Here is a 17,179-nt window from a genome sequence, read left to right as displayed (position 1 = left end):
GCCATATAGTTTAATTTTGCTTGTTGAACTTTATAAGTGGAATTATGTCATATGAATTGGATTAGTTCTATGTGTTACAAGCACCTTCTCTTGTTCTATGACTAGTCTTCTCATTTTTGCGCTTTCCTCCCCTGTTCTATATGCAGAAGTCATTAATTTCCAATCAGTCGAGCACCATTTTCCTTTAGGTTAATGATTGCTGAATTGTATTCATGAAGTATTTCCTTAACTTACCATCAAAAAGTTATTCCCTTTTCAGTTTCCGTTTTGATTTTGATATTACAGATTTTTGTGTGTAAGGTGTGAAGGCTCCATATTAATTTTTCCCGTGTGGGTATCCAGTTGGCCCACCATGGCATAATAAAGACCGTGCTTCCCTTTGCTTGCTGTGCTACTATCTGGAACCTTTGTTACAATGTCGAATCACAGTGGTGATGGTGAACATCTTTGCTTTTAGTTCTGGGTCTCAAAAGAAATTACTTCAGCATTTCTTCTTTGTCATATTTGCTCTAGATTTTTTCATATATGCCCTTTACTGGATTAAGGAAGCTTCCATTTATTCTTAGTTTGCAAAATGATTTTTTTAATGACTAGCCATTGAATTTTGTCAAGTGCTTGTTAATGTATGTATTGTGATGATCATCTGTGTCCTGTGAATCTCAACACAGCAAATTTCATTGATATTTGACTATTAAACCAACTTGTATTTTAGAGAGAAACCCAATTTGTTCATATAATCTGCTGGATTTAGTTTGCTCATATTTTATTTATAACTTTATGTTTTTATGAATGACTTTAGCCTGTAATTTTGTTTTGTCATTCTAACAATATCACATTAGCCTCATGTAGTGAGGTAGGAGAAGTCTTTACTCTTCTGTGGACAAGTTTGTGAAGACTGAAATTAGTTTTTACTTTAGTGGAATTTACCTGTTAGGTTATCTGGGCTTGGACATTTTCTTTTTGATAAGAATATTGGTAATTATTTTAAAGATTACAAGAATGTTTAGGTTTTCTCTTTATCCTTGAGTTAGTTTATATTTTTCTAAGACTTGGTCCATTTCACCTAAATTTTCAAATATCTGAAAAAGTTGCTCGTAATTTTATTTTATGTGTGCGGTTTCTATATTAGTGGTTTTTTTTTTTTTTTTTTCTTTTTGGTCCTGGTATTGGTAATTATGGTCTTTTCTTCTCTTTCCTTCATATTGCCAGAGTTTTGTCAATTTTATTAGTCTTTTTAGATATATAACTTTTGGCCTTATGAATTTTCTTCATTGTATATTAGTTTTTATTTCACTGACTTTTATTCTTTTTCTAGTTATGAACATTTGTTCGTAAATTTTAACCTTCTTCTTTGCCAAATATTAACATTTAAGGCTGTTTCTCCCTAGGTACTGGTTTTATTACCTTAGAATTATTTTGTAATTGGTTATTTAGAATTTCCTGAAGTATACAAATAAGAATTTTTTTTTTAATTTTTTTTTTCAATGTTTATTTATTTTTGGGACAGAGAGAGACAGAGCATGAACGGGGGAGGGGCAGAGAGAGAGGGAGACACAGAATCCGAAACAGGCTCCAGGCTCTGAGCCATCAGCCCTGAGCCTGACGCGGGGCTCGAACTCACGGACCGCGAGATCGTGACCTGGCTGAAGTCGGACGCTTAACCGACTGCGCCACCCAGGCGCCCCAAGAATTTTTTAAATTTATCTTTTGTTCCTGATTTCTTCCTTAATGGCTTTGTGGTCAGAAAACTTAATTTCCATTATTTCAGTCCTTTGAACTTGTTTAGATTTTATGGCCAGCTGTATGGTCAATTTCTGTAAGTGCTCTGTGTCTAAAAAGAAGGTATATTCTGCAGTCATTGAGTTTAGTCTTCTATATAAGCCTACAGATAAGGTTTTTAATTAAGTTACTCAAATCGTCTGTATTTTTACTGATTTGTTGTTTCTTTTCTCAGTTATCAACAGAAGTATTTTTAAAAGTTTCCCTTTATGACTATGTTTTTGTAGTTCTGTTCAGTTTTTGCTGTATATATTTAATTTTGTATAATATTTAAATTTATTATTAAATACAAATTTGTTATTTTGCAGGTAAATTAAGCCTTTTTAATGCATTTTATCTGAAAGTAAATATTTTTTTCTGTAAACGTTTGCATGATACATCTTTTTCTATGTCCTTTTACTGTGACCCTCTCTCTATTCCCGCAGTCTTACAGCTTTTGTGAATTCGAGTTGGAGCTTTCTGAAGTAATAAGTTGGACAGGCTTTGCTTCTAACTGGAGAATCTTCAGTTAGTTATAATGTCTGATTTTTAAAGTTTAAAATCTTAACCTATATTGTGTTTTTTTAATCCGAATTTTTCTAAGTTTCTTTTTCTCTTGTGTTTTCTTTTGGATTGATTAGGGTTTTCCTTTTTCATTTTGGTTTTCCCTTTTCACAGTTTTGAAATTAATACATTATCTTTCTGTTCTTTTAGTGACTACCTTAGAAATTACAGCATGCATCCTTCATTATAAAATCCTGTCTTAATCTGGACCTTTATTATCATCCTGAAAAATCCAGGGATCTTAGAACACTTTTGCCTTGTATACTTCCCTCCCAAGTTCAGTGCTATTATGTCATGTATTTTAATTCTCTCTAAACCCCCCTCCACCTTGAAGACCTCATTATTTTGCTTTATATTATCAATATTCATTTAGAGTTCCTCCCATATTACCATTTGTTTGTTCTAATCTCCATCTCACAACTCAGCCTTCTCACCCAAGATGATTTTTCACCTGTTTAAAAAAAAACAAACAACTTAGTCTCCTATATTAAATAAAGGTTTATGGCCTTCAAACTCTCTCTTTTAATGTATCATAACATGTTTTATTTGCCTTCACTTTTTCATTATATTAAAGGATGTTTGATATGTGGCATATCAGTTTCAGGTGTACAACATGATTTGACATTTGTATATATTGCCAAGCAAGCAGCACATTGAGTCTCGTTAACATCTCTCTGCATTCAGAGTCACAGAATTTTTTTTTTGTAATGAGAACTTTTAAGATTTACTTTCTTTTTTTGTTTTTGTTTTTTTTTTAAAAATTTTTTTTTTTCAACGTTTATTTATTTTGGGGACAGAGAGAGACAGAGCATGAACAGGGGAGGGGCAGAGAGAGAAGGAGACACAGAATCGGAAACAGGCTCCAGGCTCTGAGCCATCAGCCCAGAGCCTGACGCGGGGCTCGAACTCCCGGACCGCGAGATGGTGACCTGGCTGAAGTTGGACGCTTAACCGACTGCGCCACCCAGGCGCCCCAAGATTTACTTTCTTTTTTTTTTTTATTTTTTTAATTTTTTAAATTTTTTTTCAATGTTTATTTATTTTGGGACAGAGAGAGACAGAGCATGAACGGGGGAGGGGCAGAGAGAGAGGGAGACACAGAATTGGAAACAGTCTCCAGGCTCTGAGCCATCAGCCCAGAGCCCGACGCGGGGCTCGAACTCACGGACCGCGAGATCGTGACCTGGCTGAAGTCGGACGCTTAACCGACTGCGCCACCCAGGCGCCCCAAGATTTACTTTCTTAAAGCAACTTTCAAATTTTCAATACATTATTATTGACTAATGTCACCATGCTGTACATGACTTCCTTTTATAATTGGAAGTTTGTACCTCTTGATCCTCTTAAGTCATTTCACCCCTTGCCCCCCCACCCTCTTCCCTTCTGGCAACCACCAGTGTATTCTCCATATCTATGACTTTTGTTTGTTTGGTTCTTAGATTCCAAATAAGTGAAATCATAAGATAGTTGTCTTTTTCTGTCTGCCTTCTTTCACTTAGCCTAATATCCTTAAGGTTCATACAAGTTGCAAATGGCTAGCTTTTTATTTTTTTATTTTTTTATGGCTGAGTAGCATAGTATTCGTGTGTGTGTGTGTGTGTGTGTGTGTGTGTAAATTGTCTTTTTGTTCATTCTCATAAATTTGTGAAACTATATCTGATTTCTTACATGCCTTCATTAAGGTTTAACTTGGTAATACATATACATATTTTGTTATAAGAAGTTCTGTTTAGTTCTTTTAAAAATTTTCGGCCAACATTCAAATTGTTTATACCATAGGTTAGTCTTGTTAGGAAATCTGATTAACCTTATTTCCAACATCTAAATCATGATGTTTGATCCTTAAAGGGATAGAGTCAAGTTACAAAAGATTTTGAATATACCGTTGCAATATACCACCACCAGAAGCCCTTTGAAATAACCAAAATGGACTTTATTCGCCTTGCCAGTGTCCTAAAAATGTTTTTGTTTTCATCTTTCATTTAAAAGATGAATGTGGTTATTTTTCCTCTTTGCCAGTGTGTATATTCCATCATGGAAAAGCCATCATGGTCTTTAACTTTCGTTTCCAAAATGAAGTATATTCTGCAGTTTTGAATTGACCATATTTATATTTTTACAGTTCTCTTCCACAGCAAATCAAGATCATTAGGCGTGTGGTTGACTGCTCATGTTCCGTGTGAATGAAACACAGTGTACGAATTAGCATTTGGGTCCTTTGTGTGTGTGTGATAGTACACACAGCATGTGCTCCTTAAACTGAATCCATACCCTTAATTCTCATCCTTGTTACTGCTCATGAAGTATTTATGAATGAAGAAGTCTTTCATGTAGTATGGGCTTTTCAGTGATAAACGAAAAGTCACTGAGCGGTATTTTCTCACATTGGCTCTTACAGGAACAGGGAGTGTCTCTGCTTCTGTCCTATTAATAGTTTTCTTCTGAGGTCAATGCCCACTAGCATGCTACACGATAGCAGTTACTCTTCCAAATTGCATGCTCTCGTGTTACCAAAAGTCCAAGAATCTGTTTTATTTTTAAGTTTTTCAAATGAGCGGCTTTATTTATTACAAAGTCAGCTGCAACAAATACTGTTAGAGACAGTTAAAAGTTTGTACACAAAGAAGCAGGTAAGTCAGACTAGACCATGTGCAGGGGGGACACCATACAAATTCCCTATTTGCTCTGCTGTGGTCGTTAGAGTTAACGTATCATCTTGTTGTGATCACATTGCAGTCTTTACACAAATGCTGGGTAAACAAGTTGCTGAATGTTCTGTATCTCGTGGAATTGTGCGGACACTTTGTATGTCCAGCAGTCATTCCATACAGGAATTTTGCCAGCAATTTTCATTCGCTGTGGAATATTTGTCTTTTATTTTGAGACTCATTTTATAATCCTCATGGCAATAGTGTGATTCCTGTTTTAGGTGTAAGGAGTGCAGTGTTTAATCATGCATTTGTGGTTTCTTTTTTAGCTAAGTTTTCCTTTCAGGTGAAATTGATATAAAAGCTTCTATTTTAACTATTTTAATTATACAATTTAGTGACTTTAAGTGTATTCAGAGTGCTGTGCAAACACCACCATTTCTAAAACCGTTTCATCACCCCAAACAGAAAGTTTGTGCCTGTTAAGCAGTAACTTCACTTGTTCCTCCTTCCCCCAGCTCCTCACAACCACCATTCTACTTTGTGTCTCTAGATTATTACTATTTTAAATATTTCACTTAAATGGAGTTACACAATATTTGCCACTTTGTGCTTAGCCAACTGAGCCACCCAGGCACCAATGTTTGTCACTTTGTAACTAACTTAGACCACCGAAGGGTTTCAAGGTTCATGCACGTTGTGGCGTGTACCAGAACTTCATTCCCTTTCATGGCTGAATAATGTTCCATTGTGTGTATGTACTACATGTAGTTTCTGCATTTATCTGTCGATGGACACTTGGATGCTCCCAAGCTCCCAAGCATGCTCCCAAGACCTGGTGGCTCTTGTGAATAGCACTGCAATGTACATTGTTGTACAAGTATCTGTTTTGAGTCCCTGATCTCAGTTCTTTTGGGTATATTCCTAAGAGCTGAATTTCCCGCATATGGAATAATTCTGCATTTAGCTTTGCGAGGAAGCACCAAAATGTTTCCCGCAGGGTCTGCACCATTTTACGGTCCTTCCAGCAACGTACGAGGGTTCCAAATTGTCCATATCCTCATGACTACTTGTTTCATTCTATAATTTTTGATCGCAGCCATTCTAGTAGGTATGAAGTGGTACCTCATTGTGGTTTTGACTTGTATTTCCCTGATGACTAATGATGTTGAGCATCTTTTCATATGCTCGTTGACCATCTCTGTATCTTATTTGGCAAAATGTCTATTCAAGTCCTTTACCAACTTTTTTTTATTAGATTGCCTTTTTGTTGAGTTTTGGAGTTCTTTATATATTTCGGATATTAAACCCTTACCACATTTTCAACTTTGCAAATATTTTTTCCCCATTGCGTAGATTATCTTTTCACTTGCTGTATCATATCCTTTTTATAAAAGTTCTAATTTTGATGAAGGTCAGTTATCAGTTTTTTCTCGTGTTGCTCACGCTCTTGGTGGCATATCTAAAAATCTATTGCCAAGTCCAAAGTTATGAGGAATTACCCCTTGATTTAAAATTTGAGTTAATTTTTATATACGGTGCGAGATAGGGGTCTAGGTTAATTCTTTTGCATGCAGAAATCCAGTTTTCCTAGTATTATCTATTTTGTTTTCATCTCTATTAAAATTTTTTTTTAAATGTTTATTTTTGAGAGAGAGACAATGCAAGAGGGGGAGGGCAGAGAGAGAGAGAGAGGGAGACACAGAATCTGAAGCAGGGTACATGCTCTGAGCTGCCCTCACAGAGCCTGATGTGGAGCTAGAACCCACGAGCTGTGAGATCATGACCTGAGCCAAAGTCAGGTGCTCAAACGACTATGCCACCCAGGCGCCCCTTTTCATCTCTATGTCCTTGGTTTAAAAATTACTGGAGAACTTTGATGGCCTCATGACACTGAATTTCTTTTTTTTTTTTTTTTTAATTTTTTTTTAAACGTTTATTTATTTTTGGGACAGAGAGAGACAGAGCATGAACGGGGGAGGGGCAGAGAGAGAGGGAGACACAGAATCAGAAACAGGCTCCAGGCTCTGTGCCATCAGCCCAGAGCCTGACGCGGGGCTCAAACTCATGGACCGCAAGATCGTGACCTGGCTGAAGTCGGACGCTTAACCGACTGCGCCACCCAGGCGCCCCAACACTGAATTTCTTAATGCACAAAGCACTGGGGATAGGGGAAGTTGGCTCTCAGATTAAATAAAATCCAATTCTTACTGTGCTTTGTATTCTCTGTTTTGGTGGCTTATTTTTTGGTTGTCTTTATGAAATAAAGGCATTTTTCCACTTCCAGCATAGATAGATTCACTATCCGTTAAGTTTGGAATCCTGTTAACTTTCTTTATTGATGCTATTATTCTGAGATCCATCTTCTCTAGTAATAGAGAGCAGGAAAAGGCCAATTAAAATTAATCCACATTAAATAAGAGTATGAAAAGAGCAAGGAAATGGTAGGGAAGTCATCAGAACTTTATCTAGAAAAAGGAAATACAAATTGTGGCCACATTTTAAATATAATCAAGAACATTGCAGGTTATAATTGTAACTGTGCTAATTCTTAGCATGAATGAAGACTGCATCCTGCTGAATTTTCCCTTATTTGCATAAAATTGCTGACAACGTTTTATAATAACACTTTGACTTTCCAGTGGATAATAACTAAAATATTTGAAGTCTTTAGTTTCTCAGTAGTAGTTGTTTATTGTTTGTTTTTAAAATTTAGTATTCAGATTGTTCCCTTTTGAAATGAAATGTATTATTGGGTTTGTTATATTTTCCTTGGTTGTCGACTAGCAGGCCTCTTTCAGAGAGGCTCGGTCACCACCATCATTGCTCACCACTGAGCAGCTCTTTGACATTACGTTTTGTCAGCCTTGTAAAAGCCTGTATTTTTTTAAAAAAATATCTATTCTTTATTTTTGAGAGAGAGAGAGAGAGAGAGAGAGAGGCAGAGAGAGAGGGAGACAGAGAATCCCAAGCAGGCCCCATGTTGTCAGCACAGAGCCCAATGTGGGGCTTGAGGTCAACGAACAGTGAGGTCATGACCTGAGCCAGAATCAAGAGTTGGGTGCTTAACCGACTGAGCTGCCCAGGTGCCCCAAATCCTGTATTTTTGCAGTGATCTTGATGGCATCCAAGATGAAAACCAATGACATTAGCGTAGTGGGCACGTGTTAAGTGGGAAGAAATGTTTAAATGAGGGCTGGCATTTACACGGTCAGATTATTGGTGAATATCGTGTTTATTTTCCTTTGTAACCTTATACCCTTTGGGACTTAGATCATAAATATGCAGAAGATTAGAACTTCTCTGTTTGTATTACTGTTTTCAATGGCTAGCCTTCTATGAGCTAGTTTTAAATCTTTGGTGTATTTCAGTTAATTGAGTACATGACTAGATATACTTGTGTAGTGTAAATTTTCGAAGCACAGTGGTGATAGGCAAATGCCATGAAAGCTGATTAGAAAAACTCTGGCAAGCGTAACCTCTGTAGCACCGGCACAGCCTTATGAAACAGTCATGCAAAAGTCATAATCCTGTTGCAGGTGTGAACCTAGGTGAACAAAATCTTAATTTTTTTTCCCCCTTTGATAGTGCTAAGTTGCCAGTAGAAACTGTCACGTAGCCCATGACAGACTACTGGACCCTGTAATGCCCAGCAGCCTGGACCTTAAGAATTAATGTGTTCTCTTGCATTGGTTCCCATGAGGCTTGGAGCCCACTTAGCAATTTGGAAAATTTCCCTCCTTGTTCTCCCTGCTGGTTCTTGATCAGGAGATCATGCCACATTGACATTTAAATTAAAGGGACTATCTCTTGGTGGTCTTCTTATGAAATAAGAGTAGTTACATCTGGAGGCAATTTTTGTAGCCCCGTTTTCCGTTTATGCTTGTGTGTATATGGTGCTCGCTAAAATTAGCCAAATTGCTAGGTTTTGTATTCTAAATATTCTTCATTGTCCCAAAAGACCATTCATCTTTTTTTTTTTCTTAGAAAAAAATCTTAACACAGTCTTGGGGTTTTAGTCAGTTTAAGGGTTTGACAGTTCGAGTGACCCATATATAGTAAGGATTGTCTTGCTAGCTTTCAGATACTTGTGCTGCAGAATTGTTCAATGTGAAGTATTCTTTTATCAAAAATAAAACAACACACACAAAAAACTGGGGTAGGCAGGCTGAAGACTGGACAGAGACCAAGGTCCAGGTCAAGTCAAAAAGAGGATTCAGAGGACCCTGACCCCCCCCCCCCCGCAAAAAAAAAAAATCTTGTAAGGCGTTATCTTTAAGCATTTTCAAAAAGTGAAAACCATCATTGGAGGAAAATGCAGTTCTCATGCATTCCTAGTCTAAAACTGGGATTTATAACTGTGTATTCAGGTCAAAATTCAAATTTGACTTTGAGAATTCAAATGAATCATGTTAGACTTACACCTTCTGAGAGTCCTTCAGTATAAGTGAGAAGCTGTCTCTTTAAAGAATAGAGGCTAATTTTCTCAGGATCCTGAGAAACTTAACAGAAGTCTATGGGGGAGGGGAAAAAAAAAAAGAGAGAGGTTAGAGTGGGAGAGAGCCAAAGCATAAGAGACTCTTAAAAACTGAGAACAAACTGAGGGTTGATGGGGGGTGGGAGGGAGGGGAGGGTGGGTGATGGGCATTGAGGAGGGCACCTGTTGGGATGAGCAATGGGTGTTGTATGGAAACCAATTTGACAATACATTTCATATTAAAAAAAAATAGATGCTAATTTTAAATGTTTATTTTTGAGAGAGAAAACAAATGGGGGAGGGGCAGAGAGAGAGGGGGACACAGGATCCAAAGCGGGCTGTGGGCTGACAGCAGCGGGCCTGATGTCTCACGAACTGAGACAGTGATCTGAGCCGAAGTTGGATGCTCAACTGACCGAGCCACCCAGGTCCCCTGCAAAGGCACCTTTTTTTTTTTAAAAAATTTTTTTTTTCAACGTTTATTTATTTTTGGGACAGAGAGAGACAGAGCATGAACAGGGGAGAGGCAGAGAGAGAGGGAGACACAGAATCGGAAACAGGCTCCAGGCTCCGAGCCATCAGCCCAGAGCCCGACGCGGGGCTCGAACTCACAGACCGCGAGATCGTGACCTGGCTGAAGTCGGACGCTTAACCGACTGCGCCACCCAGGTGCCCCAGGCACCTTTTTAAAAAAGCCCTAAAATGGGGCGCCTGGGTGGCGCAGTCGGTTAAGCGTCCGACTTCAGCCAGGTCACGATCTCGCGGTCCGTGAGTTCGAGCCCCGCGTCAGGCTCTGGGCTGATGGCTCAGAGCCTGGAGCCTGTTTCCGATTCTGTGTCTCCCTCTCTCTCTGCCCCTCCCCCGTTCATGCTCTGTGTCTCTCTGTCCCAAAAATAAATAAACGTTAAAAAAAAAATTTAATAAAAAAAGCCCTAAAAATGCCAGGGCACCTTGGTGGCTCAGTCAGCAAAGCATCCGACTCTTGATTTCGGCTCAGGTCATGATCTCACAGCTTGTGGGTTCGAGTCCCATATCAGGCTCTGCACTGACAGCACAGAGCCTGCTTGGGATTCTGTCCCTGCCCCCCCTGCCCCCCCCCCACCCCGGCCTTCTCCGCAGCTTGCTCTCTCTCTGTATCTGTCTTTCTCTCAAAATAAATAAATAAACTTAAAAAAAAAAAGCCCTAAAAATGTCAAAATTCTCAAAACAAATGGAAAGATAGAAGCATGTGCTTTAAATTAAAATCTGACAGAATGCATGTTAGAATCAAAGTTTTTGGAGACTAATGTATGGGCTATTAACACATTACACATCTGAGTGTACGGCTGGCCTTTCCCCTGTGTTCCCATGACTTCCAGAGCTATCCTGTTTTTTGAATTAAGAAATTTTTCATGCTAGGCGAGTACTTGGTTCTTATGGGAAGGCTTATTTCTTTATGAATTAGTTCATTATTTATTCAAGCGTTTACTGAGCACGCATGTGCCGGCAGCTTGGAGGATATGCATCCATCTCACTGCCTACAGAACTGAGTACAAGTGTCTCAGCAACAAGGCTGACTATGGTCGGTATCTTTTTTTTTGTTTTTAATTTGTTTTTAATGTTTATTCTTGAGAGACAGAACTGGGGAAGGGGGCAGAGAGAGGGAGAAACAGAATCTGAAGCAGGCTCCAGGCTCTGAGCCCTCCGCACAGAGCCTGATGTGGGGCTCGAACTCATGAACCTTTTGATCATGACCAGAGCCAAAGTCAGATGCTTAACCGACTGGGCCACCCAGGCGCCCCTGTGGTCAGTATCTTACGAGAGGGGGAGGCAAAGTGAGATGAAGTTCATAGTCGGAAGAGATTGAGTGCCAGTTTTTGGGGGGTAGGTGAAATGAAGGGCACCTGAACCGGGAATTAAGAGATGAGTAGGATTTGGACGTAAAATTCTTTTATGTGGCAGAAAATTGGAAGTTTCTCCTAAAGGAATAATTTTCCTTAGGAAAATGAATTACAGCTTTTGAGTTCCACGGAAATGAACTTTCACCTATTCCAGTCACTTTTGAAATGTGAGCATTAATAACAATTCAGATACTGTCAATTCTTGATCAATTTCTGTCCTTTACATATGAGATGCCTTCTTTCTTCCTCAAAATACTCGTCCCTCTCCTGACCAAAAGTAGTAAAAGGTGAGGAGGAATAACCATTTTATTCGTTCTCTCTGTCCCTATCTTTTCCTTAGTCACCAGTGCAATTCACTTGATACTTATTGTGCGCTTACTGTATACCATACACTCTTCCAGGAGCTAGAACACAAAAATGAATGAGTACATATGACGATTTTTCTGAGAAAAAGCTTTCACTGGGATGGAGACGGCTAACTAAGCAACAGAACAAAAACTCTTGATGTCCAGTAAGAGAAGCAGGACACCACAGAAGTCAATAACCTGTCTTCTGGTATAAGGCAGTCTGGATTCAAATCTGGGTTCCACTGAACACTTAATGATCCCAGTTTTTGATAGAAATATATTCTGAGCTTAACTGAAAAAAAAAAAAAAACTTTTCTCTTTGGTAATATCAACTTTATTTAATTGGTTTATATTACTTTTGGAATTTGTCACTCAGAAGACATGACTTTTTTCTCTTTTAGAAGTTGAGGCATACGTGGTAAGTGGTTACAGTAAAGATGGAGATCAAACTAAGAAGATGGTTCCATGACATTAAGATGTAATGAAATAGTTCTTCTATACGGCCATTGAAAGTGATACAATTAAAACATATATATGTAATTAGCCAAACCTCACATTAAACATTAAACTTCTCTGATGTAGTGCATTTGAACCTCCTAATTTTTTAAAGCTTATTTATTTTCAGAGAGAGAGAGAGAGAGAGAGAGAGAGAGAGAGAGAGAGAACATGTGTGCATGTGCTGGGGAGGGGCAGAGAGAGAGAAGGAGAGAATCTCAAGCATGCTCTGTGCTGTCAATGCAGAGCCCCACTTAGGGCTCGAACGCACAAACCCCGAGAACATGACGCGAGCCAAAATCAAGAGTCGGATGCTTAACTGACTGAGCGACCCAGGAGCCCTGAACCTTCTAAATTTTTCAGTACTGTTCAGGAAGCTCAAGTGAACATGTGTTAAGGTATAGGACAGAGTACCTAAAGTCTGTATATTTTGCTTTGCTGCTGCTTGAGAAGTGAGGATTGTGGGATAAATTGCCCTTGTAAATATTATGTAAGGATTTTTATAATAGCAGATGTCTCTTAGACTGAATTTTTATAATGCAGTTTGCACGTTAAAAGATGATTAGGGATTGGCTTCGTTATGTACGGATCCTAATGGATTTGATGGCATTTTTTTTCCTGAATAGTAATACGGGGATTCAGCACTCTTAGCAGAATCATGTCTCACTACTTTAATGATTTGCAATGGTACCTTTGTCTTCTACTCAATTCTTTATGTATACCAGCTCTCTTTCCAGATATTCCGTTATGTTTCAGCAGACTTAGCTGGCCAGTCATAACACTGATGGTTATGATTTCTGTTAGAAAGGAAATTTCAAGCTGTTTAAAGAAGACATGTGTGGGTTGAAGGCCAGGAAGCACTTAGGTTCGTGGTCAGCAGTTGCGAACCACCAGTTTATGACTTTTTGCTTACAAGTAAAATAGAGTTGCTGCTTAGGTTATTCCATTTGTTATTAAAATTCATGCGTGGGCATACCATAGTTTAGGAACTCTTGAACCTACCCTCTCTTTTCCCCACGAAATAAGAGTTTTTACACATTTTTGATAACATGAAGTTTCTTAGGAGTGCAGCTGTTGTATTTTTGCGTAACAGATGGTCCTCGGGGGAAGATCAGGAAGGCTCTTTCAGGAGAATACCTGAAAAGAAAGCCATGGAAAATAATTCTGAACACTCCCAGGAGCTTTTCTTTGACTCAGTTGCTTATTAATTCACCTAACAAGCCTCTGAGAGGAAACGATAATGGCAGCTACTATGTAGCTACTGGGGACATCCACGTGCTAGGTGCTTTTTAATGTATCCGTGGCATTACAGGACGTGGAGGCACAAGTTAGGTGCTAAGAACTCATTCCTTATCTCTGTTGACTCTTGTCGTAGTCCGGTGAGAAATACCTGTTTGTCTTTCTACAGCGCCATTCTCTACCACTAGTAGGCCGGCTTCTATTTACATGATTTCGCTTGCTGCTTTCTTCCTAATTAACGTTCGCGTACCTGTTGGGCTGTCCATTACTTACCGTTAATGCACTGAATGTAGGATGATGAGAATTAAGATTTAGGTTGCTGCTCTGCCATGAAAGCCAAGAGGCAGATAACCTCTTTATTTGGCTTGGCCTAACTACATGTTAGTTTTAATTTTAAGTATATTGGAATAAATGAAGACAAATCCTATCATGCTATTGACTGCAATAAAACAAATACAGTACTTCACCTGTAATAGCCGACTAACTATTCCAGACTAGGGGGCCCTATAACTGGTTACATGTAGTGTAAGTGTAACTCATTCTTCTAAATTCATAAGAGTTTTAGAAGTAATTTTCATTTTGCCATGGCTTTCTCTCCTGGATGAGTCTTCTAAGAATCAAGGTACAGTTGACCCTTGAACACTGGTGGGGGTGGAGTGAGGCATCAGTCCCTCCCCAACACTCCCCCCTCCCCCACACAGTTCAAAATACATGTGTAACTTTTGACTTTCTAAAAAGTACTAATAGCCAGCTGTTGAGCAGGAGCCTTACTGGTCATGTAAACAGTCGATTAGCACGTGTTTTGTATGTTACATGTATTCTATGCTGTATTCTTACAATAAAATATGCTAGAGAAAAGATGTTGTTGAGAAGGTCAGAAGGGAAAAGATACTTAGGGGAGCGTGCTATAAAAAAAATGCACGAATAAGTGGACCTGTGCCCTTCAAACCGGTCACCTGTGTGTCATACTCACTCTGATAGGGGAGGATACGCTGCGTAGGCCATGGACTGCTAACACAGAGCTAATTACAATTTGGAATCTATTTAAAGCTTGGCGCTAGCTTTTAAAAACGGGAGCTCTGTACAGGTGTATGGCCTCGCCCGCTACTACCTTGCCCTGACTTTACAGACTTCTAGGTGATTGCATAAAATGTTATTAACAAACTGCAACATTATAATGACTGAGATTGTTTGCATATATAAAACAGAGCTTGCCAAATGTTTTAATAAGTTATTTGTAGTGGAGGGAGAGTGTAAGAAAGAGAACGGTTCTGTCGGGGTTGTATTAGAGTATTTTATACTTTAGCATAGGTAGTCTTGGAAATAAAACCTATTTTAAATGAGAAAAATCAAGGCCTGTTATGAATGGCACTGAATAGTGCTGATTACTTTACCTTTGACAAAGTGGAAAATTTAAAGCTTGGTGTATCCCATTTTATTAATATAATAAAATTTTATAGTGTTGCTCTGGGCGTCGATATATGTCCTTTAGTGTTTATTAGTCCTTGGTTGTAGTTAAATGTCTTGGTCCTATGCCTGGCCATACTGTGCAGAATACAGGTATCAAAACTAGGAAAAATAACAAATAAATACATGTTTTTCTCTCTCTCAAGTCTTTTTCTGTAGGATTTCTAAATATTTGGGTTACTTATACGGTCTAATATGATTGAACACAGAGAACATCTTTTTTATCATTTAACATAGGTTTATAGCTTCCCCAGACTTGTTCTAATAATGAAGCTATGAGGGATATGACAAGAATGGTGATATTAAATTTCTCTAGACTAACAGTAAATTTTTCCATCCTGATGTCAGGAATGCAGAGCATCTGGAATCTGCAAGAAGAGTGAATTGTTCACTGCGGGAACACTTTCATCAAATTCTGAGCCATTTATTCTCTTAGGAACTACTGTCTTGTACAGAATATTATATTTTTACAGAAGCAGTTTTCTGGACCTGGAAAAATTTCTCCACTTTACACTTTGCTATTTTTGTATGCTTTCACCATTTAGAGATGTTCTTGCTTTGAGAATTAATGTCACATTTTAGTATTAAATTCATTGTCTTTGGTTTACTAGCAATAATTTATATTTGTCCAAATACAGTGGAAAAGCAATAGAAAATAAATTGTCCTCAACAAAGATTTCTTAATAGTTCCTATAGATGGATCTGTGATCCATACTTTGCCAACTTTTTCCTTGAATATTCAGAACAGCTACAATATGTATCTTAGTATCTTTTCCCTTGATTATGGCATAAATGATTTTCTACAGAAGTGCTGTGGAGGTGGAGGAAAGGAATGTGTGACATTCTCTGTTAGTTTTGGTTAACACGTTTCCCAGGTTAGGAGTTGAGATTCTAATTAGCCCTGGATCATGCTGGGTATTTAAAGTAAGAAGTACAAGTTGGTATAAATTTTCTATTCTTGTTTTTTTTGTTTTTTTTTGATTCCAGCCTTTTTATTTTTCTTACCAGAAACCTTACCTCTACTTAGTAAATTTTTATTCTGAGTTCGAGTCTTCTGTGTCCTGATATGTATCTGTAGCTATCTATCTGTATCTATCTATCTATCTATCTATCTATCTATCTATCTATCTATCTATAATGTGTATCTATATCTTATCCAGTTCCTTGTGTTTGGATATAGTATTGCTGATGCTGGGTTTGACTATATGGCAGGAGATCTCATTGCCTAAGAGATGGGCCAGATTTTTTGATTTCACCATTTCATTTTTGTGCCTACTAGTTAGTGTCTTCATGTTCTGTGGATACCTAATATATGATTATAATTCAGTAGTTTGCTTAAACTGGGATATTCTTCTTTCCCTCAGTTTCGTAGAATTTAGTCAATCCTGTACACATTTGCCTCCCCTTATGTTCTCTCATCAGCTCAAGCTAAACACGGAACTGTGACGGGGACCTTCCTTCCATGCATGGTTTGGTTATTCAAGTGCACGGGGACGTGCTCTTCCGAGTGTATGAACTGTCTTAGTATCATGTTGACCTTTTATTTGGCAGATTCATTCCTCTACTGCTAAATATTCTGCCCTGCCCCCAACCACGCCCCTCCCCCCTCCCTACCCCCCCTTCCCAGCATCTCTTCCTTGTTACCCATCATTGTCTCAGGTGAGCCATCGCCCTGTCTGCAGGTAGACCTGGGGTGGGGGTGGGGGAGTCTCCTCACTGATCTGAAGTGAATAGTCCAAAGTGGCAAGGATGATTTGTCTGCTCCTCACTTCAGGAAGGCCCTCCAGTCACTTTAAACTACATTAAGCATTGTTATTTTCATTTAGGCTTCAAGTCTCCATAAGCAGATGTGAATCCTCAGTATAAGTCAGTAAAATCATAGTTCACATCCTTTATCCGCCTAATTCTCCTCAGGTTTTCTGAACCACAAACACTTGGTTAAGCTGGAGGCTTTTTATTCTTTGCTTCGCCCTTGGATTGGTTTTGATGTAGTCCAGATGGCGTGTCTGTACTTGGTAGCTTTCTTGATGAGAAGATCTTTCTCTATCGTTTGCCAAATGTGACAACTCTGCTAATTTTCCTCTTTTGCAAAGCATTGTGACTTTATTCTTGTCTGTATAGGAAATAAATAGGTTTCCTGGCTCCTTTTTTATTCATTACTTCTTATTCCCGTCTTCCATCCATCTTAAAGATTCAGAAAGTAATTTTTATAATAAAGGTGAATTTTGTGAAGTGGGTCTGTACCAAATGGTAAGCCTTTATGTGATTTTTTGGTGTAAGTTTCTGCCTGATGCAGTTTGTCGT

The 17,179-nt window shown here is 38.5% G+C and overlaps 1 protein-coding gene across 4 annotated transcripts in view; it reads left to right on the top strand.

The window, feature by feature from the left end:
* MPP7 (membrane palmitoylated protein 7) overlaps positions 1–17,179 on the top strand; it is a 292,696-nt gene that overhangs the window by 87,898 nt on the left and 187,619 nt on the right. The gene's annotated exons all lie outside the window — the stretch shown is intronic.

Source organism: Prionailurus bengalensis, chromosome B4, assembly GCF_016509475.1.
Source record: "Prionailurus bengalensis isolate Pbe53 chromosome B4, Fcat_Pben_1.1_paternal_pri, whole genome shotgun sequence".
Taxonomy (NCBI): domain Eukaryota; kingdom Metazoa; phylum Chordata; class Mammalia; order Carnivora; family Felidae; genus Prionailurus; species Prionailurus bengalensis.
Note: the sequence above shows the minus strand (reverse complement) of the source record. Positions and strands in the feature narration are given on the sequence as shown.